This window comes from Macrobrachium rosenbergii, chromosome 42 (genome assembly GCF_040412425.1).
Source record: "Macrobrachium rosenbergii isolate ZJJX-2024 chromosome 42, ASM4041242v1, whole genome shotgun sequence".
Taxonomy (NCBI): domain Eukaryota; kingdom Metazoa; phylum Arthropoda; class Malacostraca; order Decapoda; family Palaemonidae; genus Macrobrachium; species Macrobrachium rosenbergii.
In genome coordinates this window covers 3,361,264-3,388,467 of record NC_089782.1, presented here as the reverse complement: position 1 = coordinate 3,388,467, position 27,204 = coordinate 3,361,264, and positions in this window count along the sequence as shown.

Here is a 27,204-nt window from a genome sequence, read left to right as displayed (position 1 = left end):
AAGGACAAAACAGTAAAGCAGTTCTATGACAAAATATTTCTGTACATGAAGAACAAAACAGCCAAGCAGAGCTATGACAAATTTTCTGAGTGCAGGGAGAACAAAACAGTCAAGCAGTACTATGACAAAATATCTCAGTACAACAAGAAGAAAACATTCAAGCAGTACTATGGCAAAATGTCTCTGTACAGTAAGAACAAAACAGTTAAGCAGTACTATGACAAAATGTCTCAATACAGGAAGAACAAAACAGTCAACCAATACTATGACAAAATATCTCTGTACAGGAAGAACAAAACGGTTAAGCAGTATCATGACAAACTATCTCTGTACAGGAAGAACAAAACAGTCAAGCAGTACTGTGACAAAATGTCTCAGTAAAGGAAGAACAAAACAGTCAAGCAGTACTATGGTAAAATATCTCAGTACAAGAAGAACAAAACCGTCAAGCAGTACTATGACAAAATATCTCTGTACAAGATGAACAAAACAGTCAAGGAATACTTTGACAAAATGTCTCAGTACAGGAAGAACAAAACAGTTAAGCACTACTATGACAAAATGTCTCCGTACAGGAAGAACAGAGGCAGTTAAACAGGACTATTACAAAAAGTCTATAGGAAGAACAAAACAGTTAATCATTTCTATGACAAAATGTCTCTGTACAGGAAGAACAAAATCAGTTAAACAGCACTGCGACAAAAAGTCTGTAGTTACTTATAAATGATTTGTTTAAACAGACCTCTGAACACTTTTAGGGTTCTTCTCGGCTGGAAAAAATAAAAAAACAAGTGGGGGGAAGAATATATAAAAAATTTAAAAATTAAATAATTAAATAAAGAAAGAAATAATAAAAGATGGGAAAAAATTTAAAATAAATTAAAAAATCGAGGGGAAAAAAGGGAAAAAAAGGGAGGAAAAACAGAGGGGAAAATTATATTTTATTTATTAATTTAAATTTGTTTAAGAAGAGAACGATATTATTAATTGAAAAGTTATTACCTTCAACTAGAATATCCTTTATTGATTTATTTTGTAAGTATTTCTTTCATGTTGCCATCTGGGACAGTCAATCAAGATATGTTTGATTGTTATTGGAATTTTACATCTTTCACAAGTTATTGGATTTGTGTGCGGAGTTGACATCAGATGACCATGTGCGAGTATGGAATGTCCTATTCTGAATCTTGTTAAAATTACTTCATTAATTCTTTGTTTTGGGTAGAAGAATGCCACTTTTTAACTACGTTCTTAATTTGTCTTAGTTTGTTTTGAGGGGGTATATTTGTCCAATCCCTATAAATTAAAGGTTTAACTGATGCTAGCCAGTTTGATATGGGAGCTTTCGTAGTAGTTGGGTGGATTGTACAAGCCAATTTAGCAGCTTTATCTGCTTTCTCATTACCCTCAATGACTACATGGGCTGGGATCCAACAAATATGAACTTGATGAATTTCCCGTTGGATATTTTGGACAAGGTGATTATTTGATTTAAATGATCCTATTGCATCAATTGAACTTGCTGAGTCACTCAGTATGAGTGCTGAAGGAATTCCTTTTTTGGATATAATCTGGAGAGCCAATTGTATGGGTGTTAATTCAGTTGTAAATACTGATGATATTTGGGGAAGGCCCATTTGGATAGTTTCATTACTTGAATAGGCTGATGAGCCCACTCCAGCTTCATTTTTTGATCCATCTGTATAGATTACGAAGGGATTACCCTTCTGTCTTGTGTTCCATTGCATGTTGATGATATATTTCTGTGTTGAACATATATTTTTTGAAAGATATGATAAATATATGCATATTTTTGCCCTTTTTAGTGTCCATGGTGTGATCTGATTTATTTCTTGGGTAAATTTGGGTATCATGTTATGTAAATTCAGTATTTGATTATTATTTTTATAAATGAGTTTTGATTTGGGTTATTATTTGTATTTTGATTATTGAGAAATTTATTTGATACAGATGTGCCTGCTTGCAGGGATAAGCCTCTTCTTAAAGTAATTAGATCTCTGTAATATTTTAGAGGCAGTTGGCCTGCTTCTGCTAGGATAGAGACAGTTGGAGATGAGCGGAAGGCTCCTGTACATATGTGTAATGGGGAAGGTATGCACTATGCACTTCTTATAAACTGTCTGTTGTACTGCTTGTTTTCACTTCCGTGCTCAGATGTCGGCTATCTTTCAATATTTCATAAGTTCTTCTTTTATACATTTTGGGTTAAATGAAATTTGTGTTTCCCCTTAATTACATTTATTTAGTCTTTAAACTGTTTAACTTTTCCACCTTTCAATGGGTAGCAATGACCAAGTCTTTATCTTAAAAGGCACATCGTAAAATTCTTGGACTTAGAATTTCACTCGCTATGGGCATTCAGAAATTTTATATAAGTTCACAAGTCTGTTCGAGCCTTCACTGTCACCTCTCCACACATCTCGCACACTCCCTGGCCTGATGCCTTTTCTCTAACTGACTCTGCTTCCAGAGCCTTCGTATATATGGGTATGGGTTCGATGCCTAAATCTGGTATAACTTTCCCGATTTTCGTCCAGATGGGCTTCCCTTTTCCATTAATGTTTCACATTTAATTGTATATGTAATTCGTTCAACGGTTGTTATCGAGTTAATGTTATGGTGAGCGAGAGGTCACCAGGCGAGGTCAAGTTCATCTTTTTGCCCAGCGCAGTGCGGGTAAACACTTTTGAGTCACTGGTGATGAACGGTTAAACTCGGCATCTGTTATCACTTAGTTTCGTTAACGTCTTTTCTGTTTTGCTCTCTCTGTCTTTATCGGTGATTTTCTGTATGCCCTTGTGCGTATATCAAAATAATTAGTTTATTTAATTATAGACTCGATTCTATTATATATATGCACTCCCTCGTGATGTAAAGCATCTAGCGATTTCAGAGTTGCTTCTGAGGCAGTTGAATAAATTGGACAGTTATAATTTATAATTGATAGTACTGTTGCATTGTACAACATTAACATTGTATCTCGTCCTGCATCCCATTTGGTGTGAGAGATTTTCTTTAATAATGTAAGGGCTTTAGATCCTTTGGCTTTGATATATTTGATATGATCTTTCCAATTTAAATGTTGGTCAAAAATTATACCCAAATATTTAACACTATTGCACATGTTTATCTCTTCATTATAAAGATATCACTTACTGGTTTGTTGTTTCAACCATCTTTTGTCTTTGCAGAAGACAATGCCATTTGTTTTATTTATCGACAACTTGAAACCTACTGAGTTAGTCCAAGTGGTTATATTATTTGTTGCTATATTAAGTATTCTTTGAGCATGTCTCAGAGAATAACTTGAATAATATATTACAAAATCATCCACATACAAACTATTTTGTACACCCTCAGGCAGGTTCACAGTAATATCATCTATTGCCAGGGCAAATAAGATGCAGCTCAAAACACTGCCTTGGGGGATACCCTCCTCTTGTATGTAGGAATTTGAATATGTATTTTCCATGTGTACTTGAAATGTACGATTTGTTAAAAAATTGTTGATAAATATTGGAAGGTGACCTCGAATATCGAACCTGTGGAGTTTGTGCATTATGTTGTATCTCCATGTGGTATCATATGCTTTTTCTATATCAAAGAAAATAGCCACTGTCAGCTTTTTCTTTTTAAATCCTTTTTTAATATGATCTTCTAACTGAGTTAATGGGTCTAGTGTAGATCTACCTGCTACTGATCCCGATTGGGTAGGTGATAAAATTGAGTATTTTGTTACGACACTTGTTAATCTCAAACTAACCATTTTCTCCAACAGTTTGCACAAGCAACTTGTTAGTGATATTGGCCTATAATTAGTGGGGTTGCTAGGGTCTTTTCCTGGTTTACTGATGGGTATGATTATTGCATGTCTCCACTTAGTTGGGAAGACATGCCTTAGCCATATGTTATTATATAATTTTAATAAGAATTCTTTAGGTAGTGTAGCTAAATTTTGGATCATTTCAAAAGAAATCATATCCTGACCCGGAGCTGATGAGCGACATGATTTTAGGGCAAAATTAAGTTCACCCATATTGAATTCTTGATTATAATGAAGGTCCTCACCAGTTTCAAAAAGTGTGATTCATTTTTTGTGTTCTAATTCTTTTGAAGTGTTCATCTAAATTAGAATAAGCACTAATATCTTCTATATGTTTGACTAATATATTTGAAATATCTTGTAGGTTATGATTTAGTTTGCCATTATATTGTATTGGGCTTCTAGATGGTCTTATATGTTTACCATTGATTTTACGAATTTTGTGCCACATTTCCTTTATTGAAATATTTGGTGACAACTCCGTAATATAATTTTTCCACGATTGAACTTTTTCGAATATTATTGTTTTTCGAAACTTTGCATTATATTTATTGTAAAGTGGTTTAATGTGATCAGTAATTATATTTATAACTATTATCTTGTTTAGTTTGTTTATATTACAAGGGCCTTTATTAAGGGCGTTTAATCTAGACTTAAGTCTATTCAAATTACGTGCTTGAGTGTGTTTGGTTTGATTTAAGAGAGATAAATTGTTAGACCACCAAGGAACGGGGATACATTAGGGATTGAAGAAGTTTTGGGGATGCTTTTATCTTCAGCACTGATTACAAAACTGGAAAAGAAATCATTTGTGACATCATTGTTTTGATTTAGTGGAAAGGGAGGGATATTTCTAGTTTGTAAACTATATTTATCCCAATCAGCTTTCATTAAGTTATATTTTATGGGAAATGATTGTTTTTTGTTGTTCATATAATTCAAAACAATTGGAAAGTGGTTACTTGTGTATGAATCGTCTAGGACACTACATTCCAATTTTTCGATTAATTCCAGTGAGCATAATGAAACATCTATCGAAGAGAAGGTTAAATGAGTTTTTGAGAAGTACGTTGTTGAATCACTTTCATTCAGGCAATGTAAATTCTGATCATTTAGCAATTCTCAATATTTGTGCCGGCCAAGTTACTGGTATGTGTGCTGCCCCATAATGGATTATGGGCATTAAAGTGGCCTACTATTAGTAGGGGGCCATTTACATTATTTAGTACTTGTGGTAAATCACTAAAGTTTGAGTTAAAATTTGGCTGATTATATAGATTTAGTATAGAGATAATTTGATTGTCTGGCATATGCAATTTTATTGCAGTCATCTGATATCACAATGATGCAATATTTAAGGGTTCATAAGTTGAATCGTTATGAACATATATAGCTGTTCCTAGCTTGCCATCCGCTATTGGTGAGTGGAAAGCTAATTTATAGTTTCTAAAGTTCTTAGGGGTTGTACCAATATGCTGCAGACATATGCAAATAGGTTTTGTTCCTTTAGTATTCTCTGGATTTCACTTAGCCAAAGCCGAGTGGAAAATCCATTCATGTTCCACTAAATTATTTTATTGGTCATTGTTTGGTGGGATTGGCGTTAGGTTTTGTAACTTAATTGTTGATTTAGCTATATCCCGTAACATTTTAAGGGAGTTTGTGTTACTTTGTGGTTTCTTTATAGCTAGGTTTGATTGCTGAATATTTGATGCACTGATTGGTTCTTCTTCATATTTCCTTATTAGCAAATCTATTTGAGTTTTGATCGTGTTTTTTTTTTTTTTTAGTTTTAAGGATTCCGAGCATGTTCGCCATCTTGATGGAATGCTAAAGGGCATTTTCGGAACCTAGTAAAGTTATTTATGAAATTTCAGGTTATAGTTTAATTTTTGTTAGGTAAACGATTGTACGTTATGATGAAACTCTTGACATCCGCAAGATATATCGTTCCGAGTGTTGAAGGAATGGTTCTGATCTCTGGGTCCCAATTATGTTTCCATTATTGGATGCTGAAATATTTTTGTTAGGAATTTCTGGTATAGGTATCTTGGATCTCCGATGTGATGGTATAAAATTTTGATTTTAATTTTTAGGTTTATTTTTTATTATTATTCTTTGGTCTTGTTGAGGGTTGATTTGATGTGGGTGTGATTTGATGAATTTTATGGGTTTCTGATTCTTCAGTGGGATGTTTAATTGAAGGTTTCTTCGTTGATTTTGGTGATGAGAGTACAGAAGAGTTAGTTGATTTATCCATATTTGGGGAATCGTTATTTATATTTGTCTTGGATTGTGGAACACTATGGATTTCCACTTGTGATGCAGTTAATGTAATCTGTTTCTGATTAATGGGCGAGACTGGGGTTTTGCTAGATCTATCTGTGAACGGAATGTTAGGTTTTTTACCCTTAGGAGGAGTTCTGTCAGTTACTTTCCTTTTTTTATTATGGTTGTTTTTTTAAAGTCACCAATTCATGTGGATAGTGTTTCAACAAATGCGCCATTAATTAAGTCTCCGCTGAGCTTGTTTTCTTTGGTGACTTCCCGTTTTCTTCAAGCTCAATTAGTCACGCCTAAAACGTGCCAGGTCACGCATTTTAATCATTTTTACTTTATGGTATTTATACGAATGTCACACATTGTGTATCACATGTTTCTTCATTCACAGGCATCAAGACTGTATCTATATTGTAGCTCTGTATGTTTTGTATTGTAATTTGTACTGTTCACTGCATATTATTGTTTATTGTTTCGACATCAGGTCACAGTCAATTCCATTATCTCTCACGGCCCGGCGTCAGTCGGCCGCAATATAAGCTGCCTGGATCTGTAATAAAGTAGCAGTAACCTTTACCTGCTCGTTTCTTTGACACCTTACAGTGGTGACCCCGAGTATCCCGAGCCATTAGCGGACTCACACGGCAACTCAGTCTTGGCTCCAGGATTTCTCCAAAACGCCTTAGCGGCCTAAACACGGCGCTGTAACCAGCGTTTGAGCGTTGCCGACTCGCCGGCGTATTGCCACCAGCGCCACTAGCGGAACCACACGGCGCACGAAAGTGCGCGACAAACGCGAAGTACCCCACTCCAGTAAGGGGTCAAAGAGCGAGCATGGACGCGGATATCCCCTCCTTCATGCAGTTAAACGCGACCAGCGACTCCGAGGTTTACCTACCTCCCATCAATTTTCTGCCGCCCCGCATCGAGGCCCTCCCGCAACTCCACACCAGCCAGCCCAACACACGACGGCCGGGCAACACAATCGCATGTGCCGCCACCGTAAAGCTGCCGTTCACGCAGGGGAACCCATCGATGTGGCTGCGCAGGGTGGAGAGCCACTTCAGAATCGCGGACCTCACGGACGAAATCCTACAGGCCGACACAGTGCTCAACGCCCTTCCGAGGACGTGTACAACAAACTCATCTCGCGATGAGCACCAAACACACACCCTCACATACAGCACCACAAAAGTTCCTCCTCGGCTTGCTCCTGCCCATCGCCGAGCCTGGCCGGCCCCTGCATCGACCTTTAGCCAATAATCCACGCCACGACCTCAATCCAAGAGACGCTTTGGCATGGTCGAGATCTCCTGTCAATACCAGTCTTGGGTGGCACAAACAAGCGGCAGGAGATAAGCTTCATACGGGAAATCTTCCTTCGCCAAACTCCTCCCGGAAGTTGGCAACCAGATCGCTTTCACCCCTACACCATGCCTGTCGAGGACCTCAGAGAGGCGGCACAACACCTCACAGACTCCGTCAAGGCTTCACAGCGGCTAAAACCGGCCACACAGCCGGTCAGCTCCGTCCAGCCTGAAGAGGACGTAGAGCAGCCCGTCAACGCCATCGCCAACAGACGTCCACCGAACCACAGCAGACGGAGGTCCCCGGCTTGTCGCTACCACAAGTGGTTGGAAAGGACGCCCGAAACTGCCTGCCGCCCTGCTCGTTCAACCGTTCAAAAACGGGTGGCGCCGCCAGCAGGACAGGCCGCCATGGCAGCCGAAAAACCCAGGGCCTCAAAAACAGTAGGTTTTTACGTGACACCGTCTCCGGCAGGATGATGCTGGTCGACACAGGAGCCTTTTAAGTCGGTCTTCCCAGCATCCAGAGAGGACCGCAACCAGACACCAGACCCGCCGCCTTTGCCTGACGGCCGCCAACGGAACCCCATCCTCTCCTACGGCACCAGGCTCCTGTCGATCTCCATCCTGGCCAGAGTTACTCCTGGGACTTCATTGTCGCGGACGTAGGAAATAGCCACTGGGGCCGATTTTCTGGCGCACTTTATTGCTAGTCGACGTTGGCAAGCGCCTCTCGATACCGACTCCTGCCGGTCTCTTCCGTTAACGGCGGGACCCAGACCCACCATCAGCGCCGCCGCCCCCACCAGTATGCACACCTTCTGTCGGAGTTCCCTGAGGTGTTTAAGCATCTTCGCCAAGTCCCCGGGCCCCAGCCACATGGCATATACCACCATATAGTGACTAAAGGGCCCCCATATGCGGTTTCCGCAGGCTTTGCTCAGCGCCTTCAGGAGGCGAAAAAGAAAAATGAGATGGAACAGATGGGCATCTGCAGGAAAGCCTCCAGTCCATGGGCCTCCCTCCACATGGTGCAGAAACCGGACGGCTCCTGGAGACCCTTGGCGACTACAGGCGGCTCAACATTGCAACGGAGCCCGACCACTGTCCTCTGCCCAATATGCAAGACCTCACGGCCTCCTTTCACGGGGCCAAAATATTCACTAAATTGGACCTTCTTAAATCTTATTTCCAGGTACCTGTTGCTAAGAGGACATACCAAAGACAGCCATCATCACGCCCTTCAGGGTCCTATGTGTTCGCTGCTCTCCACCTTCGGGCTGAGGAACGCCGGGCCACCTTCCAGCGGCTCATGGACAGCATCCTGGGGACCTAAAAGAAGCGTCTGCTAATGTAGACGACATTCTCATATTTTCCAGGTCTCACAGCGAACACCAGAGGCACATCAAAGCAGTCCTCCAGCTCATTCCAAGAAAACGGCCTGTCGTCCGTTTTGACAAGTGTACCTTCGGGCGTCCAGAAAGCAGAATTCCTGGTCACGAGGTGTCTCCGACAGGCGTCCGCCCTCTTACATCGAAAGTGGCAGCCGTAGCCAAGTTCCCGACACCCACCTCCATCAAGGCCGTCCAGGAGTTCCTTGGGATGGTAAACTTCTACAGGCGGTTCATCCCGGGATCAAGACACCACGGCCCCCTGACGGAAGTCCTAAAGGTCAACCAAAGTCCCTGTCTTGGGGACCCAGCCAGCAGCAGGCCTTTTCCTGACGAAGGCCGCCCTCACCAAGGCAACCGCCTTGGCACACCAGGATCCCAAGGCTCCAGCTGACGACAGACGCCAGTAACGTTATGCCATGGTGCTGTTCTGGAGCAAATCATCAACGGCGCCCCAGCCCATCGCCTTCTTCAGCAAGAAGTTCAGTCCCGCAGAGTCCCGCTTACACCTTTGACAGGGAACTCTGCAATGTAATCATTTGCGGTTCGGCACTTCAAGTTCCTCCTGGGAGGGGACGCCTTCACAATCTTCACAGACCACCAGCCACTGGTTCACGCCACGAAAGCAGGGGACGATGGTCTTCCAGACAGCAGCGCCACCTCTCAGCCATAGCCGAATTTACCTGTTCCGTCAGGTACCTCCCGGCAAGAAAAATCCCGAGCAGACGCCCTCTCCAGAGTCGAGTTGAACGCAGTGCAGCTTGGTGTAGATTACCAGGACCTTGCCAGAGAACAGGCCGCTGACGCAGAAACCCCAGCATACCGCACCGCCATCACATCTATCTTGCGGACGTGACTCGCCCATGTTTGGCCCCAGCCTGCTCTGTGACATCAGCACAGGCCAGCCCCACCTTTTGGTTCCAGCCTCACGCCGCTTGCCAAGTATTCGACATCATTCACGGCCTCTCACACCCTCCGCAGGACCACGGCCAAACTGCTTTCAAAAAAGTTCGTCTGGCACGGGGTGCAAAAGGACGCCACAGCCTGGGCAAAACAGTGCCTGCAGTGCCAGACCAGTAAAGTGGGTCGCCACACGCAGTCGGGGTAGGCGAAGTTCCCAGCCAGGGCGCCGCCGCCACATCCACATCGACGCCGTCGGGCCCCTTCCCCATCAGGCGGATTAGATACCTCCTCACGGTGGTAGACCGTCATTTTTATTGGCCCGGCCACGCCCATGCAAGAAGCCACCGCCAGCGCGTGCGCTGAGGCCCTGCTCTCCAGTTGGGTTAGCCTTAGCAAGCGTGTTTGGAACATCACAACCGACAGGGGCCCCGCTTTCCTCTCCGAGTTGTGGTCTGCCCTGGCTCAACTGCTGGGAACCACGCACCACACCACCACAGCGTACAACCCAGCGCCAACGGCCTGGTTGAACGGTTCCACAGGTCCTTGTAGTCATCCCCTCATGGCCCGCTGCACCGCCGAGGACTGGAAACATCAGCTGCCATGGGTCCTCCTCGGGTTGAGGACCGCCCCAGAGCCGACGGCACCCCATCCGCAGCTGAACAAACCTTTAGGAACCCCTGTGTTGCTGCCGGGAGAGCTTTCGGATGATCGCCACTCCCCATCTCTGCAGAGGCTCCGCGACGTGGCGGCAAGTTTTGCAGGCGCTCATGTATCGACAAAGCAACCACCTTCATGCCGCCACAGCTGTCATCCGCCACCCACGTCTTTCAGAGTCGACGCCGTCTTGACCACTAACTGCCCTAAAGGGGACCCTTCCGCGTGCTGGAGCCTAGTGCAAGTTATTTATGGCACTCCCAGGAAAGAACGACTGGGTTTCCATTTTTGTTAGGTAAAGCCCGCCTTCCTGTCGGAGAGTCCCGCAGCGACGCAGCACCCTTCCGCCCAAATCGCACTTCCAGCACGCCCACCACCCCGAGGGAATGGTTCCGCCCAGGAAGGGACCGCCATGCTCAGCAGCCTTACAGGCGGGAGGCCCTCAGTTATCTTCAAGTTAGGTACCCTTCAGCTGGTTAGGTACACTGGATTAATCAGACGCTGGCAAAATTCTTGGGAGAATTTGTTTTAATTCGGCGCCAGGATAGTTTTCGGCGGCGCCATTAATTAAGTCTCCGCTGAGCTTGTTTTCTTTGGTGACTTAATTTTCTTCAAGGATTTGATTTTCACGCCTAAAACGTGCCAGGTCAATTGAAATTTTAATCATTTTTACTTTATGGTATTTATAGTAATGTCACAATTGTGTATCACATGTTTCTTCATTTTGGCATCAAGACTGTATCTATATTGTAGCTCTGTATTTTTGTATTGTAATTTGTACTTGTTCACTGCATATTATTGTTTATTGTTTCGACCTCAGGTCACAGTCAATTCCATTGTCTCTCACGGCCCGGCGTCAGTCGGCCGCAATATAAATGCCTGGATCTGTAATAAAGTAGCAGTAACTGAATTACTTTCTTTTTACCTTATGGTTTTTTTGTCAATTAAGTTTTCTGTGGATGATGTTAGTGCATTATGAGTATCCAGATCTGGATTATTAACCTCTGTTGATTTTTCCATATCACTGGAATTCGTTTCTGAACGATTAACTGCTCTTGTTACTGGGGAGGTCTGTTGTGATGTAAGAGAGGTCTGTTGCAATTACTATACTCTTGGGCTTTTATGAGCAGTAGAGGAGGGAGAGAGGTGTGTCTCAGCTATTCTGTGTTGAGATTCTTTATGTTTATTATGAGTTGTTACAGCATTTGAATATGAATGGCGTTTTACTGGATCACTGATTCCTCTCACCTTCAGTTCGAGTTTGGCTTCGTTAACGGGCATACCAGTTGTGTCCATTAACATTTGTAATTCTGTATAGTATTGATAAAATATAGTCTTTAGGTTTTGCATGATGATTTAATTTGCAATTTACACATTTGAAAGTTTTGCATTTCCAATTTGTTGTGTGGTCTTCAGAACATACAGCACATAGCGCGTTACTTCTACATCTTTTTGTTGAAGGGCCATATTTTAGACAGTTAGAACATTGGAGAGGTTTAGGGACAAAGGGGCGAACTTCTCTATTTAGTCCTAGAATTTTTATTTTTCGTGGTACTTCCCGGTTTGTAAATTTTATTTTGACTATTTTAATATGTTTATTTGCATCCTTTCTACTTGGGACAGTATATAATTCCAAGTCATGTATGTTGTTGTATCTTAATTTAAGGGAGTCAATTAAGATTTGTTTTGATGGTAGCTCTTTTTCATCATCGTCTGGGAGCATCACTGTTCCTTGTGTATAGTTTAGTGTTTCATGGCTGGTTACTGTTCCTTTTATTTCATCTATGTTGGTTATTTGTAGAAAGGTTGTTGATTGGGCTTTGGTTGTTGTTTGTATTAGCCATTCATTGTTTTTGATATGTCTACATTCCATATCTTGTGTGGGGTGTATATTTAATAATTTGTTCTCTAATATGGCTGGTGAGATCTGCTTTTCTGCTTTTAATATTAAAAATCTGGACCAACTGTCTGGTACAAAAATGTGTTCAAAATGAACTAGCGTTGGATTGAGTCAATAGTTATTTCTTTTTTTATTTTTTTTCAAATTCATCGGTGATGAGTTGTCTTGTGTTGATGGGGTTTTACAAGGATTACTTTTCTCTATTTTAGAATTATTGTCCATTATGTATGGTTCCAGTTTTATGATACTGGAGTTTACCAATTTGTTTTTATTTGTTTCTTTTTGATTTTCTAAACTCTCTGAAACTTTAGGAATTGATATTTTACTTGGAACAGGATGTTCCTTTGTAGCGTTTATATCTATACTAAGGAGATTTGGAAGTGACGTTCCAATAGTCATCGACTGTGCCAGAATTTTACCTTCATGGGGTCCAGGTGTACTGAAATCTTTTTGACTACTACTTTCCATAAGAAGGAAGAAGGAAAAAAAACTAATAAATCTTGAAAAGATATCATTGACTTTTTATGAAGTTGAATGTTCCACTAATGGCACAAGTGGGAACTGACTCCCAAATGTCCGCATCCCTACCCTACCCCAAAAAGGAGATGGTATATCATGATTAGTGTAAGCAAAACCTGCTTGCTAGGACTGAGTGTATTGTAATAATACAGTCATCCCCATCCTAATCACAATATGGGCTAACCGGACAGAAAGCCGAGAGTCCTGTTCCTAGAACCAAGCCCGCCCTGGAATCCGTGGTCTAGCTCCACAGAATAGTTCCACCTGAAAAAACAGGTCCGAACATTATCAGGTAGATGATGGTTCTACCATAGTTCCCACTATTTAGTTTCAGATTCAACTCCACTCCATGCTATGATATCTTTTCCCATTTATTAAGTTTGGTAATTTTGACAAAAGTGGAAAAATCCACAAAATTACTCCTAAAATATACAATTATATATGTGGGACACTTGGGATCAAACTTAGGGATAAAAAAGAAATTAATCCCTAGGTTTGAGAGCCCCCTTACCACGTGAAGGTGGTCCCAATTTGAGGGGGTCGCTGATGAAGTGGACTTATGCACTGGCAACCCCGTTTCCTGCACTGAATGGCAATTGCAGGTGATAATTTTGATGGGTGTGAGGGACGAAAGAGTTAATACAACACCTTATCCCCCTCCAACCCTCATCCACCCTTACAGAGTTCGTGACATGCTGTTGCTCTTATGAATCTACACATGCAACTGCATCAGCCTTGCATCTTCCCCTAGCCAGGTCAGTGCAGTATCTTCATACAAGAGGAACCAGTGCCTACAGAAGACTCATCGATCTCCTGACCAGCGTTCTCACCAGTCTCCTAAGAGCGACCCTTGTCAATACTGCTCTCACAGGCACAACTCTGGACAATGCCCAGTCATGGGTGCCACCTGCAATAACTGTGGATGCACGGGTCATTGGCTCCGCTCTCAGAAATGCCAGAAACAAGGACATTTTGTGAAAATGTGCAGATCTACCAAGACGAATTGGACCGGGCATGCAGCCTCACCTTCAAGCCCAAGTGGAAATTATCCCTCACCACCTACTACGTCAAACACCAGCTGCTGTTTCGTGGGTGCCAACTCAGATAATGAATCCCCCACAACAGTCATTGTCTCCACCCTTGATGGATGTCTTGACAGCAGATGGATCCCCCAAGACACCTGCTGTGGGATGCTTCCAGGCAACACTTCGCCCCGGCAAGAAGTGTGTTTAGCCACCATACATGTTCATGAGGATAACCAGACTGCCCTCCTCTCCTGTGGACACTGTAGAGCCCTCGCCATAGTGTCACCAGAATTCCCAAAGCTTATTCTCAAGGTTACGCATGTCAACAGATGTGCCCAGTTTCTTGCCTCCACCATGACGTCACCTGCAGCTGCTAAGGACTATTTTCTCCGCCATTTCAGCGACGTCCTTATATCCAAGATGGATCTGCAGACTCAACTACTAAAGAATATGGCAGGTCCCCCAATGCAGATCCACCTGAAACCCAGCACTGTACCATTCTCTGTACACATGCCCAGGCCCATTCCATTCGCCCTCAGGGATCAAGTGAAAGAACAACTTGACTCCTTAGTGCAACAAGGAATCATCACACCAGTAGGCGATGAACCCTCCAAATGGTGCCATCCCATGGTCCAGGTACCCAAGGACCAAGGTGTCCACATCACTGTAGATCACATCCACCTAAATTCTCAGGTCGCCCGCCCTACACACTTATTGCCAATGCCCCATCATGCCGTCCACAACACTTCTCCCACTGCAAAGTACTTCACCACAGCAGACACCCTACATGATGGCAGAAGAGGACTGCCACCGGACCATGTTTATAACTCTGTATGGAAGATATCAGCATTGTCGTAGCCTGATGGGTTTTTGGCAACAGGTAATGCAAACTGCCTCCGTGGTGATATATCCCTACAAGGTATCCCCAACTGTGTGTAAAGTTGTGGATGGCATTCTCCAGTCCAACAAGGATCTCCCCTCCCACCTACAACACATACACCAAATGCTGACCAGGTGCCATCAATATGGCATCACCCGCAACAAAGAGAAATTCGCCACAGCTGCCCCTAAAGTTAACTTTTGCGGTTATGTCCTATCATCCCACAGCATTACAGCAGACCCCAAGGTATCCGCTATATGTGACTTCCCTACACCGTCCAAAGTCACAGACCTCAGGTCATTTGTGGGTCTTGTCAATCAACTTGCAGACTTCACTCTGGACATCACAGCAACAGCACAACCCCTACGTCCACTTATGAGCCCAAACGTTCATTCATTTGGACCCCCGACCATGAGCAAGCATTTAAGAAGGTCAAGACAACTCTGACTTCACCACCTGTCACCCTTCAACCCAACCTTGCCTGTGGTCCTGCAAACAGGTGCCTCACATCTGTATGGCCTCAGCTTTGCCTACTTCAAGACAATTGCTGAGGTCAAATTTGTCACATCTAGTGGGGCTCTCGTTTTCTTACAGACACAGAAACTCGCTACGCCACCATAGAGCTGGAGATAGCCTACTCGCAGTCACTTGGGCTATGGCTAAGTGCCACTTATATTTGTCTGGACTTCAACATTTCACCTTAATGACTGACCATCTCCCCCTGATACTGATTCTCAACCACTACACCCCGGACGCCATTGAGAATCCACGGCTACAACGATTCAAGGTGAAAGTGGCCCCTACATCTTCACCGCAGTCTGGTGCATGAGGAAACAGCTCTGCATACCAGACACCCTGTCTCGCTCCCCAACCAGTTGCCCCACACCTGAAGATGAGGAAGACTGCACCGCCTCGACTGCACATCAGGCACATTGTCGCCAGCTCTGCTGCTTCTGCTGACAATCAGGCAACAGGACCCATCATTGAAAAAGATAGGACTCTACAAGAAATCCACACCATTGCAACTCAGGATCAAGACTACAATCGCCTCGTCCACTACGTCTCCAATGGCTTTCCCACCAGCTGTTACGACCTCCATGCCTCTGCCCTCCTGTATTGGAAGCTGCGGGATAGCTTGTATGCAGATGGAGAATTAGTGCTATACGGGCCCCGGATTATCATCTCTGCAGCCCTCTGTAGATGCACCTTGATTAGCCTCCACGACAGCCACTGAGGGATCGAACCTCTCGACATTGTGCAGGACAGTGTTTTGGCCAAGCACTGATGCTGATATAAAGAATACTGTAGAAAGTTGCGATGCCTGCCAACAGCTTCTCCCCAGTCAGCAACAAGAACCTTACATGTGTGATGACCACCCATCCCGGCCCTTCGAAAGTGTCAGCTGACTTCTTCCACATAGCAGGGAAATCCTTCCTTGTTATCACTGATAGACTTTCAGGCTGGCCTGTGGTTGTCCCCTGTGGACGTGACACAACCGCAGCCAGAGTCAAAAGAATGTTATGTGTCTTCTTCCACGAGGATGGTGTCCCACTCCACTTACAGACCAATAGAGGTACCCCATTTTCCAGCCAAGAATTTGAGCAATTTTCCAACTGCTGGGGCGATCATCACATCATCACTTCTCCACATTACCCACAGTCCAATGGACACAAGGAAGTTGCAGTAAAACCACCTGATCATCAAGACCGCCCCATCTGGGAACACAGATTGTGAAGACTTTGATAGAGGACTGATGGAGCTTTGGAACACCCAGACCCCTGCAGATTCTCTATGGCCACCCTTTTCGCACCTGTGTTCCAGTCCACCCCAAGTCGTTCACAGCTGAGTGGCAAACTAAGACTGAGAACTACGCCCACCGTACTGCCACCCACACTGACCAGGCCATGGGCCTCTGCAGTTCATATGCCCGCCCTCTAACTGAGCTCACTATCGGCCAGTGAGTCAGGATACTGGCCACCATGACGCTACAAAGGGACAAGATCGGCATCATCATGGGTCACAGCAGGTCAATTCAGTACAAAGTGCGCCTTCCTAGTGGTCGCTTATGGTTCCGAAACAGAAGACATTTACGCCCAGTGCCTAATATAAGTAGTGACATCTCCCCCAAGTCCCTGTGTCCCCTTGCTCTGGCCAGGAAAGAGAGCCATCATTTAAAACCCCAAATGCCCCTTGTCGTTCATCCTGACTCGCTGAAAGGAGTTAATGTTCTGCTTGAGACAGTGATACAAGCATAAAGGGGTAGGGAGGGTATAGCTATCAAATATCATTACTGTTGCATAGTACACACATAACATACAGTTTACATGCATCCATATACATTTAATTTATTATTGTTTTACAGAAGAATTATGTTTACTTTATCATTTATCCTACATCAGTGCTTAAACCATTATACTTATTGTAAGACCACTAGCTTGATTGTGCATCTTGGCAACATTGCAGTTATATATCACAACACTGCTATTGTTTCCCGCCGTGTGCGATGCATAAGCATTTCCACAGTTAAGTGGCCGCTGAAGCGTGGCAAGTGTGGGACATCCGCTTTCATGTTAGTGTCTGTCATTATTATATGGGAGTATAAAGTATCTTTGAATTTAATTCATCACCCTTATTTCCATTGCCTACATGAACATATGTGGCAGGGTTACATTCTGCAGATACAGGAACAAAAACAGTTAAGCAGTTCTAAGACAAAATATCTCTTTACTGGAGAAACAAAAACAGTTAAGCAGTGCTATGTCGAAATGCCTCTTCACAGGAGGAAAAAAACAATTAAGCAGTTCTAGGATGAAAGGTCTCTTTACAGGAGGAACAAAAACAATTAAGCAGTGCTATGGCAAATTGTCTCTTTACAGGAGGAACAAAAATGGTTAAGCAGTTCTATGATGAAAGGTCTCTTTACAGGAGGAACAAAAACAGTCAAAGCAGTTGTGTGATGAAAGGACTCTTTATAGGATGAACAAAAACAGTTAAGCAGTACTATGATGAAAGGCCTCTTTACAGGAGGAACAAAAACAATTAAGCAGTTCTATAACAAATGCCACTTTACAGGAGAAACAAAACAAAAACAGTTGAGCATTTTTATGATCAAAGGTCTCTTTACAGGATGAACAAAAACGCTAAAAAGTATTGTGACAAAATGTGTTTACAAGAAGAACAAAAACAGTAAAGGAGCTCTATGATGAGATGTCTCTTTACAAGAGAAAAAAAACAGTTAAGCAGTTCTACGATGAAAGGTCTATTTACAGGAGGAACACAAACAGTTAAGCAGTTCTGTGATTAAAGGGCTGTTTATAGGAGGAACAAAATCAGTTAAGCAGTTCTATGATGAAAGGCTTCTTTACAGGAGGAACAAGAACAGTTGAGCATTTGTATGATGAAAGGTCTCTTTACAGGAGGAACAAAAAACAGTTAAACAGAGCTATGACAAAATGTCTATTTACAGGTTAACAAAAACTGTTAAGCAGCTCTATGATAAAACGTCTCTTTACAAGAAACAAAAATAGTTAAGAGTGCTAGGAAAAAAAATCTTTGTACAGTAGGAACAGAAACATTTAAGCAGTGCTATGACAAAATGTCTCTTTACATAAGGAAGAAAAACAGTTAAGAAGTGCTATGGCAAAATGTCTTTGTCCAATAAGAACAAAATCAATCAATCAATCAGTTCTATGATGAAAGGTCTCTCTACAGGAGGAACAGAAACACTTAAGCAGTGCTATTTTAAGAGGTGCAAAAAAAAAAAAAGAGCAGGTAAAAGAGAACTGCTAATTTATTCATGATCCAGGCGCTTTATATAGCGGCAGACTGGCATCGCACCGTGGAATACAATGGGAGCCTCAGTGACCTGAGGTCGATAATAAATAACAATAAATACAGCAATCAAGTACACTTTACAATGTGAAAATAGACAGAAGTGAAATTGGATAAAATCTTGATGCCTGTGAAAGAAGAAACATACGATACACAATTGATAACAGGTAAACAAATATATACATAGTTTAAATGATTGAATTTATGTGACCTGGCACATTAGGCGTGACTAATTGTAGAGGCAAAGAAAATGGAACGTCTCCACAGAAAACTTGCTCAGCAGAGACTACAAATGACTTTACAGATGACTTTACAAATACTCCCAAGATGTGGGTAACATCTGATTAGTCGGCATATCTGCTGGGGCGCTGAAGGGTGCCACGGCTGCGTGAGGACATCGGGGAAACGCTCTTTGTGTGGGGTTGCCTGGCTGCGGGTGTGGGTGGGCTTTTTCGGGGGGTGGCCGCGTGCCCGCCCCTTACGAGGGCCCGGCTGCAGCGAAGGCTGACCAGGTGGAGGGTGCGATGCGGTGACGTCTGTGTTGTCCTCCAGGAAGGTGGGCTTGACCCAGTCTATTGACACCCTATCATTCCTCCCGTGAAGTGCGAGCAGGAACGCCTTATTGTTCCGCTCCAGCACGCGGAAGGGTCCCCTGTAGGGCCTGGTCAGTGGCGGGCAGACGGCGTCATCCCTGACAAAGACGTGGGGGGTGGAGGCCAGCCCGGTGGCATGAAGGTGGCCGGTGTATATCCGCTTGCAGGGGGCGAACTTGCTGACTATGTCACGAAGCCTCTGGACTGATGGGTTGTGGCGATCCTCTGTCACAAGCTCACCTGGAACCACGAGGGACTCGCTGTAGGTTTTCTCAGCCGCAGACGGGGCGCCGTCGGCCCTGGGGGTGGTTCTCAACCCGAGGAGGACCCACGGCAGCTGGTGCTTCCAGTCCTTGGCAGTGCAGCGGGTCATAAGGGACGCCTTCAGGGACCTGTGAAACCGCTCGACCAAGCCATTGGCCACTGGGTTGTAGGCCGTGGTGGTGTGATGCGTTGTCCCCAGCAGCCGAGCCAGGGCGGACCACAATTCAGACAGGAAGGCGGGACCCCTATCGGTTGTGATGTGGTCTGGGACGCCGAAGCGGCTGATCCAACTGGAGAGCAGGGCCTCGGCACATGCGCCGGCGGTGGCTTCTTGCATTGGCGTGGCTTCGGGCCACCGCGTTGAGCGGTCTACCGCCTGATGGGGAAGGGGCCCGACGACGTCGATGTGAATGTGGCCGAAGCGTCGCTCTGGCTGTGGGAACTCGCCTACCCCAGATTCGGTGTGACGTCCCACCTTGCTGGTTTGGCAATGCAGGCACTGCCTCGCCTAGGTCCTCGCATCCTTCTGCACTCTGTGCCAGATGAACTTCCCTAACAGCAGCTTGGCCGTTGTCCTGCCGGAAGGGTGTGGGAGGCCGTGGATGATGTCGAATACCTGGCGGCAGCGGGAGGCTGGCACCAGGGGGCGGGGCTGGCTGCTACTGACGTCACAGAGGAGACTTGGGCCCCCAGGGGCGAGGGGCATGTCCCGCCACTTCAGGGACGTGATGGTGGTGCGGTACGCTGGGGTCTCTGGGTCGGCGGCCTGTTCCCTGGCGAGGTCTTCGTAGTTGATCCCGAGCTGCACCGCATTTAGCTCGACTCTGGAGAGGGCATCCGCCACAGGGTTCTTCCTGCCAGGGAGGTACTTGATGGAGCAGGTGAACTCGGCGATGGCCGAGAGATGCCGCTGCTGCCTAGAAGACCATGTGTCCCCCTGCTTGGTGAAGGCGTGTACCAGCGGCTGGTGGTCCATGTAGATTGTGAAGGGCGTGCCCTCCAGGAGGAACTTGAAGTGTCAGACTGCAAGGTACACTGCGCAGAGTTCCCTGTCGAAGGTGCTGTAGCGGGCCTCTGCAGGGTTGAACTTCTTGCTGAAGAAGGCGATGGACTGGGGGGCGCCGTCGATGACCTGTTCCAAGACTACACCACAGGCGACGTTGCTGGCATCCGTCGTCAGCTGGAGGGGGGCATTGGGATCCTGGTGGGCCAAGGCGGTTGCCTCGGTGAGGGCGGCCTTCGTCAGGGAGAAGGCCTGCTGCTGGCTGGGTCCCCACAACAAGGACTTTGGTTGGCCTTTCAGAGTTTCCGTCAGGGGGGCCGTGATGTGCGCAACCCCGGGGATGAACCTCCTGTAGTAGTTCACCATCCCGAGGAACTCCTGGATGGCCTTGACGGAGGTGGGGATGGGGAACCTGGTGACAGCTGCGACTTTGGATGTGAGCGGGCGGACACCATCCGGGATACCTCGTGGCCCAGGAAGTCGGCTTTTTGGACGTCGAAGGTGCACTTGTCGAAACGTACGACGAGGCCGTTCTCCTGTAGGCGCTGCAGGACTGCCCGGATGTGTTTCTGGTGCTCACTGTGGGACCTGGAAAATGTAAGGATATCATCTACATAGCAGACGCAGAACTTCAGGTCGCCCAGGATGCTGTCTATGAGCCGCTGGAAAGTCGCCCCGGCGTTCCTCAGGCTGAAGGTGGAGAAGGTGAACACTAGGAACCGAAAGGCGTGATGATAGCAGTCTTTGGTATGTCCTCTGGTGCGACTGGTACCTGAAAATAGGATTTCAAGAGATCCAACTTAGTGAATATTTTGGCCCCGTGGAAGGAAGCCTTGAGGTCCTGCATGTTCGGCAGGGGGTAATGGTCAGGTTCTGTTGCAGGTTAAGCCGCCTGTAGTCGCCGCAGGGTCTCCAGGAGCTGTCCAGTTTCTGCACCACGTGGAGTGGGGAAGCCCACGGGCTGGAGGCCTTCTTGCAGATTCCCATCTGCTCCATTTCGGCGAATGCATTCTTGGCCTCCTGAAAGCCTCTGGAACCTCATGTGTGCAGGGGGGCCCTTTGTCTTTATGTGATGGTAGATGCCATGTTTGGCTGGGGCCCCGGGGACTTGCCGGAGCTCGGGCCTGAAAACGTCTGGGAACTCTGTCAGCAGCTGTGAGTACTGGTGGGGGGCAGCGGAGCAGATGGCGGGCACCTTGGGTCCCGTTGCCAATGGGAGGGACTGGCAGGAGTCGGTGTCGAGGAGGCGCTTCTGACCGACGTCGACTGCCAGCCTGAAGTGGGCAAGGAAATCCGCACCCAGGAGCAGGGTCCTTATGTCCATGACGACGAAGTCCCAGGAATATCTCCGGCCAAGGATGGAGATCGACAGGGGCCTGGTGCCATAGGAGAGGATGGGGGACCCGTTGGCGGCCGTCAGGAAGGCAGTCGGGTCTGGTTCTCGCTTGAGGTCCTCTCTGGATGCCGGGGAGATTGATCTAATGGCCCCCGTGTCGACCAGCATCATCCTGCCGGAGACGGTGTCGCGGACGTAGAAGCCTACTGGTTCTGGGCCCCTAGGTTCTTCTGCTGCCATGGCGGCCTGTCCTGCTGGCCGCTGCGTCACCCGTTTTTTGAACGGGCAAATGAACAGGGCGGCAGGCAGTTCCGGGCACCCTTGCCAAACTGCCTGTGGTAGTGGCAAAGCCCCAGAGAATTCCACCTGGCGGCGACGTTGACCTCCTGCTCTGCGCCTTTCTCCTTCTGGATGGTGCTGACTGGTAGTGCGGGTACTGGTACCCGCTTCGTTGCCCTCATGGAGTCCATCAGGTTCTGCACCGTGCGGATCAGGTCGTCGAGGGGCATGGCGTAGGGCTCAGGGATTTGTGTCCGGACCTCTGGGAGGAGCTGACGAAGGAGGAGCTCCCGCGACAGGCTTATTTCATTTTGTTTTCCGGTGCTGTCGGTGTCTGGGAGGGTGAGGAGGGAGATCTTGTATCATGCCCCATGACTCCATGACGCTCTGATCCTGCCACGGGCTGACGGCGAGGTCGAGGGCGCGGGCGGCCCACTCGGCGACCGGCAGGGAGCATGCCTCAAGTAGGGACTTCTTCAGGAGGTGGTAGGTGAGGGGGCGTGTGACGGACACCCACGGGACGAGCTTTCTGTAGATTTCCTCCAGCAGGGCGTTGAGTACTGTGTCTGCCTGCAGCACCTCGTCGTTGAGTTCCACCAGCCTGAACTGGCTCTCGACCCTGTACAGCCATGCCGATGGATTCTCCTGCATGAACGGCGGCAGTTTTATGGACAGGGCGACCCGTGATTGTCCTGCCGGGCAGGGCCCTGGGCAGGGGAGAGTGCAAGGCGCGGGCAGGGGTGTGGAGGAGCGTGAGAGCCTCGGTGTGGGGGCTGGGGCGGGTGCAGGTGATATGGGAGGGAGGTAGACATCCGAATCCGCGAGGTTAGCGGTTAACTGAACGAGGGAAGGGATGTCCGCGTCCATGCTCGCTCTTTGCCCTCTTAACTGGAGTAGGGTACTTGCGTCAAAATGCACTTGGAAGCATGCCGTGTGAGTCCGCTAATGACGCTGGTGATTTTGCTGACGAGAGTCAGCACGCCCAAACGCTGGTTCAGCGCCATAATTAGTCCGCTAAGGGCGTGAGTAAGTTCCTAAAGCCAAGACTGAGTCGCCGTATGGGTCAGCTAATGGTTTCAGGAACCACTCCGGGGTAACCACTTTAAGAGGTGCAAAAAAAAAAAAAAACGAGCTGGTAAAAGAGAACTGCTAATTTATTCATGATCCAGGCGGTTTATATAGCAGCAGACTGGCGCCATGCCGCGGAATACAATGGGAGCCTCAGTGACCTGAGGTCGATAATAAATAACAATAAATACAGCGATCAAGTACACTTTACAATGTGAAAATAGACAGAAGTGAAATTGGATACAATCTTGATGCCTGTGAAAGAAGAAACATACGATACACAATTGATAACAGGTAAACAAATATATACATAGTTTAAATGATTGAATTTATGTGACCTGGCAGATTAGGCAAAGAAAATGGGACGTCTCCACAGAAAACGTGCTCAGCAGAGACTTTACAAATGACTCTACAGGTGGCTTTACACTATGACGAAGTGTCTCTTTACAGGGGGAACAAAAAAAATACAGTTGTATTATGAAAGGTCTCTTTACATTATGAAGAAAAACAGTTAAGCAGTGGTATGACAAAATGTCTCTTTAGAGGAGGAAGAAAAACAGTTAAACAGTTGTATGATGAAAGGTCTCTTCATAGTAAGAACAAAATCAGTTAAGCAGTTCTGTGATGATAGTTCTCATTACAGGACGAACAAAAACAATTAATAGTTCTAAGACGAAATATCTCTGTACAGGATGACCAAAAACAGTTGAGCAGTTCCCTGATGAAAGGTCTCTTTGCAAGAGGAACAAAAACAGTTAAGCATTGCTATGACAAAATGTCTTTGCAGGAGGAACAAAAACGGTTAAGCATTGCTATAAAGAAATGTTTATATATATACTATAAGAACAAAACCGTTAAGCAGTGCTATGAGAAAATGTCTCTTCACAAGAAGAACAGAACTTTTAAGCAGTTCTATGATGAAGTGTCTCTTTACAGAAGGAACATTATTATTATTAAAATAGTTAACCAGACCACTGAGCTGATTAACAGCTCACAGCGCTGGCACAAAGGGTTAAAATGAAATCGAGTCCCAGGCCTAAGCTATAGGCTAAGCACTGGGATTAAATGATGAATGAATAATGAAACTTTAAAAATATGCAAAAAGGCATAAGCTTCCACACTAGAACACATGTACAAATTAAATACATTTACTCACGTTTCCATCTGCGCAATAAAAATAAAATAAATATAACTGAGTGATGATAAAAATCAGAATAACTTAACATTTTCAGAATTCGGATTTTTTATATATATTAGTTGCCCAGTGGGCTTTTGTATTTTCATAAATTACTTTTTATACTTTATCAACTAATTTACACTTCCTCATGAATATTAAAATTGTGTCAATTGAAAATGTTGCAGACTGATAAAATTTCGCCAATCAATCCATTTCCAAAAGTTGATAACCGATGTTGGTTATATTTTGGACATTTGCATAACTCATGTTTAACTGTTATTATCAGTTTGCATTCTGAACATTCGGGAGCTGGTTCGTGGGTGGAATGCTCATTAAGAGCCCACGTGTCAGTCAAGTATGGCCTATTCGGAGACGTGTCAGAATTACTTGCACATGCCTCTCTCTTTGGTATGATGAACTTCATTTTTTAACTCCAGGTTTTATTTTGCTTCACCTTATTATTTTCAGTTTCTTCATTCCATTTGTTTATAATGCGTACTTTTATATGTGTTATATAATCGTTAACTGGGATATTTACATTAGACCCTGTTAGCCTATATGGGCTGCTTCTTTAGCTGCTGTATCAGCCTTTTCATTTTCTTTAATCCCTACATGGGCAGCGATCCAATATATTTCTATATTTTCCCCATTATTATATAACTTATGGAGAAATAACTTTATTTCTTGTACAATGCTATTTTTTGGTTAGTAACTCTGCTTCGATGGCGCTTCTAGAGTCGCTAAAGATCACAAAATTATTTCACGAGGTTTCTTTAATTATTTTTATGGCTGATGCTATTGCGCATAACTCAGCTCGTAGAGAGAACTGATACATTTTGTCTTGGGATATTGCAGCATATCCCACTCCATGCTGTGATTTAGATCTGTCTGTGTATATCGCGTAATGTGAACCTTTTCAGCTTATATCCTCTATTGTATATTGTCTATGATGTTCTGGAGTATATGTGTAGCTTTTTGATGAATAATTTAAGTGTGTACAAATTCTTATTTTATTCATAGTCCAAGGAAGAGGTAATTTTACTATTGAAGGCAATTGCATATTTATATTCAACGACTCAAACAGTCTTCTAGCTCTAATAGGGAAAGGTGGTGAATGATTTCTTATGAATACATCTCTTAATTCAAATAATTTTTCTGTTGGAGAATCACTTGTCTGAATTCTCAGGGCATTCTTCCTTGTTACAAACTCTCCATGGAGAGACAAGTGGTAGTTCACCACATTCAACTTGTAAAGATGAGGTTGGTGATGATCTAAAGGCTTCTGAACATATTCTAAGGCCTTCGTTGTGAATTGGATCCAACGTTTTCAGAGTTGCGTCTAATGCTGAGCCATATATGTCACTTCCATAACCAATAATAGACAACACTGTTGCTTTATACAGTACAGTAAGGGTATGTCTATCAGCTTCCCAAGTAGTGTTCGATAGTTTTTTAATTAGAGTTAATGCTTTTTTACATTTAGATTTCATGTATATTAAGTGGGCTTTCCAATTCAAGTGAGTATCAAATAATAATCCTAAAAATTTTGCTGTTTGGCCAATTGGTATGGAATGACTTCTGATTTTTAAATCTATTTCTTCAACTTTTTTCCATTTTTTATTTTTATAAAACATTACTGCTTGAGTGCTTTGTATGGGTAATTTAAAGCCTACAGATGAGGCCCATTCATCTATTTTTATTATAGTTTTATTAATGATTCGCTCTGCATATTTTATGCAAGATGCTGAATAATATATGGCAAAATCATCCATATACAAGTTACTTTTAATTCCAATAAGTAGATTATTACTGATGTCATTTATTGCTTAAGTAAAACAGTGCACCACTAAGGACGCTTCCTTGTGAGACACCATGTTCAAGTGGAAATGTACTTGACAATACATCATCAATCCTCACTTGAAAAGTGCGACTTTTCAGAAGGTTTTGGATAAACCTAGGTAAATGTACACGGTTGCTGTTTTTGGGTAACGTTTTTAATACTGCATATCTCCATGCAGTATCATATGCCGTTTCAGTGTAAAAAAGACGACTACAGTAATTCGTTTTCATTCAGATCTTCGTATGTGGTCTTCCAAGTTAGACAGAGAATCCAGTGTAGATCTGTTACATTGTGACCCAAACTGAGTGGGAGTCATAATTTTATTTTCTCAAGTGTGCCATGTTAGTTAAGCATTTACCAGTTTCTTTAGTAATTTGCATAAACAACTTGTTAAAGAAAATGGACTGTAATTGTTTACATTACTGGGATCCTTTCCAGGTTTGGGGATAGGAATAATTATAGCGATCACGCCATTGGTCAGGAAATAAAGTTTGAAGCCATAAGTCGTTATAAAACTCTAATAAGTATGACTTTGCCAAAGGTGCTAAGTGGCAGATCATTTCAAAACAAATATTGTCACCTCTAGGGGCAGATTTATTGCTGGTCAACAAAGCAAATTCCAACTCTTCCATATTAAATTTTCTATTATAATATATATCTTCTATTGTTTCAAAATTTATTGTTATTAATTCTACACTATTTTTCTTTGTGCGAAAGTGCTCATCTAAATTTTTGTCTCTACTTACTTTTGCTAAATTTTCTCCAATCACATTACTTATTTCTTTTGGATCAAGTATGTCTAGGTGGTTTAACATGGGTACCATTTATTTTCCTGAGTTTTCCCATATTTTTTGTATGGGAGTATTATTAGAGAGATCTGATAAATATTTTCTCCACGAAATGGTTCTTCCTCGAATTACTTCTTTTTTAAATTTTGTAGATATTTTGTTATACAGAAGTTTTAATGTATCAATTTCTAATATAGTTAGTTTTTGTAAATTTTCTTCTAATATCGGTAATGTTTTATTTATTTTACTGAACTTCCTATTTAAATTATCTAATTGTCCTCCAATCTGGTGTTTTATTTTTATTAATTCTGTTAGTTTTTCA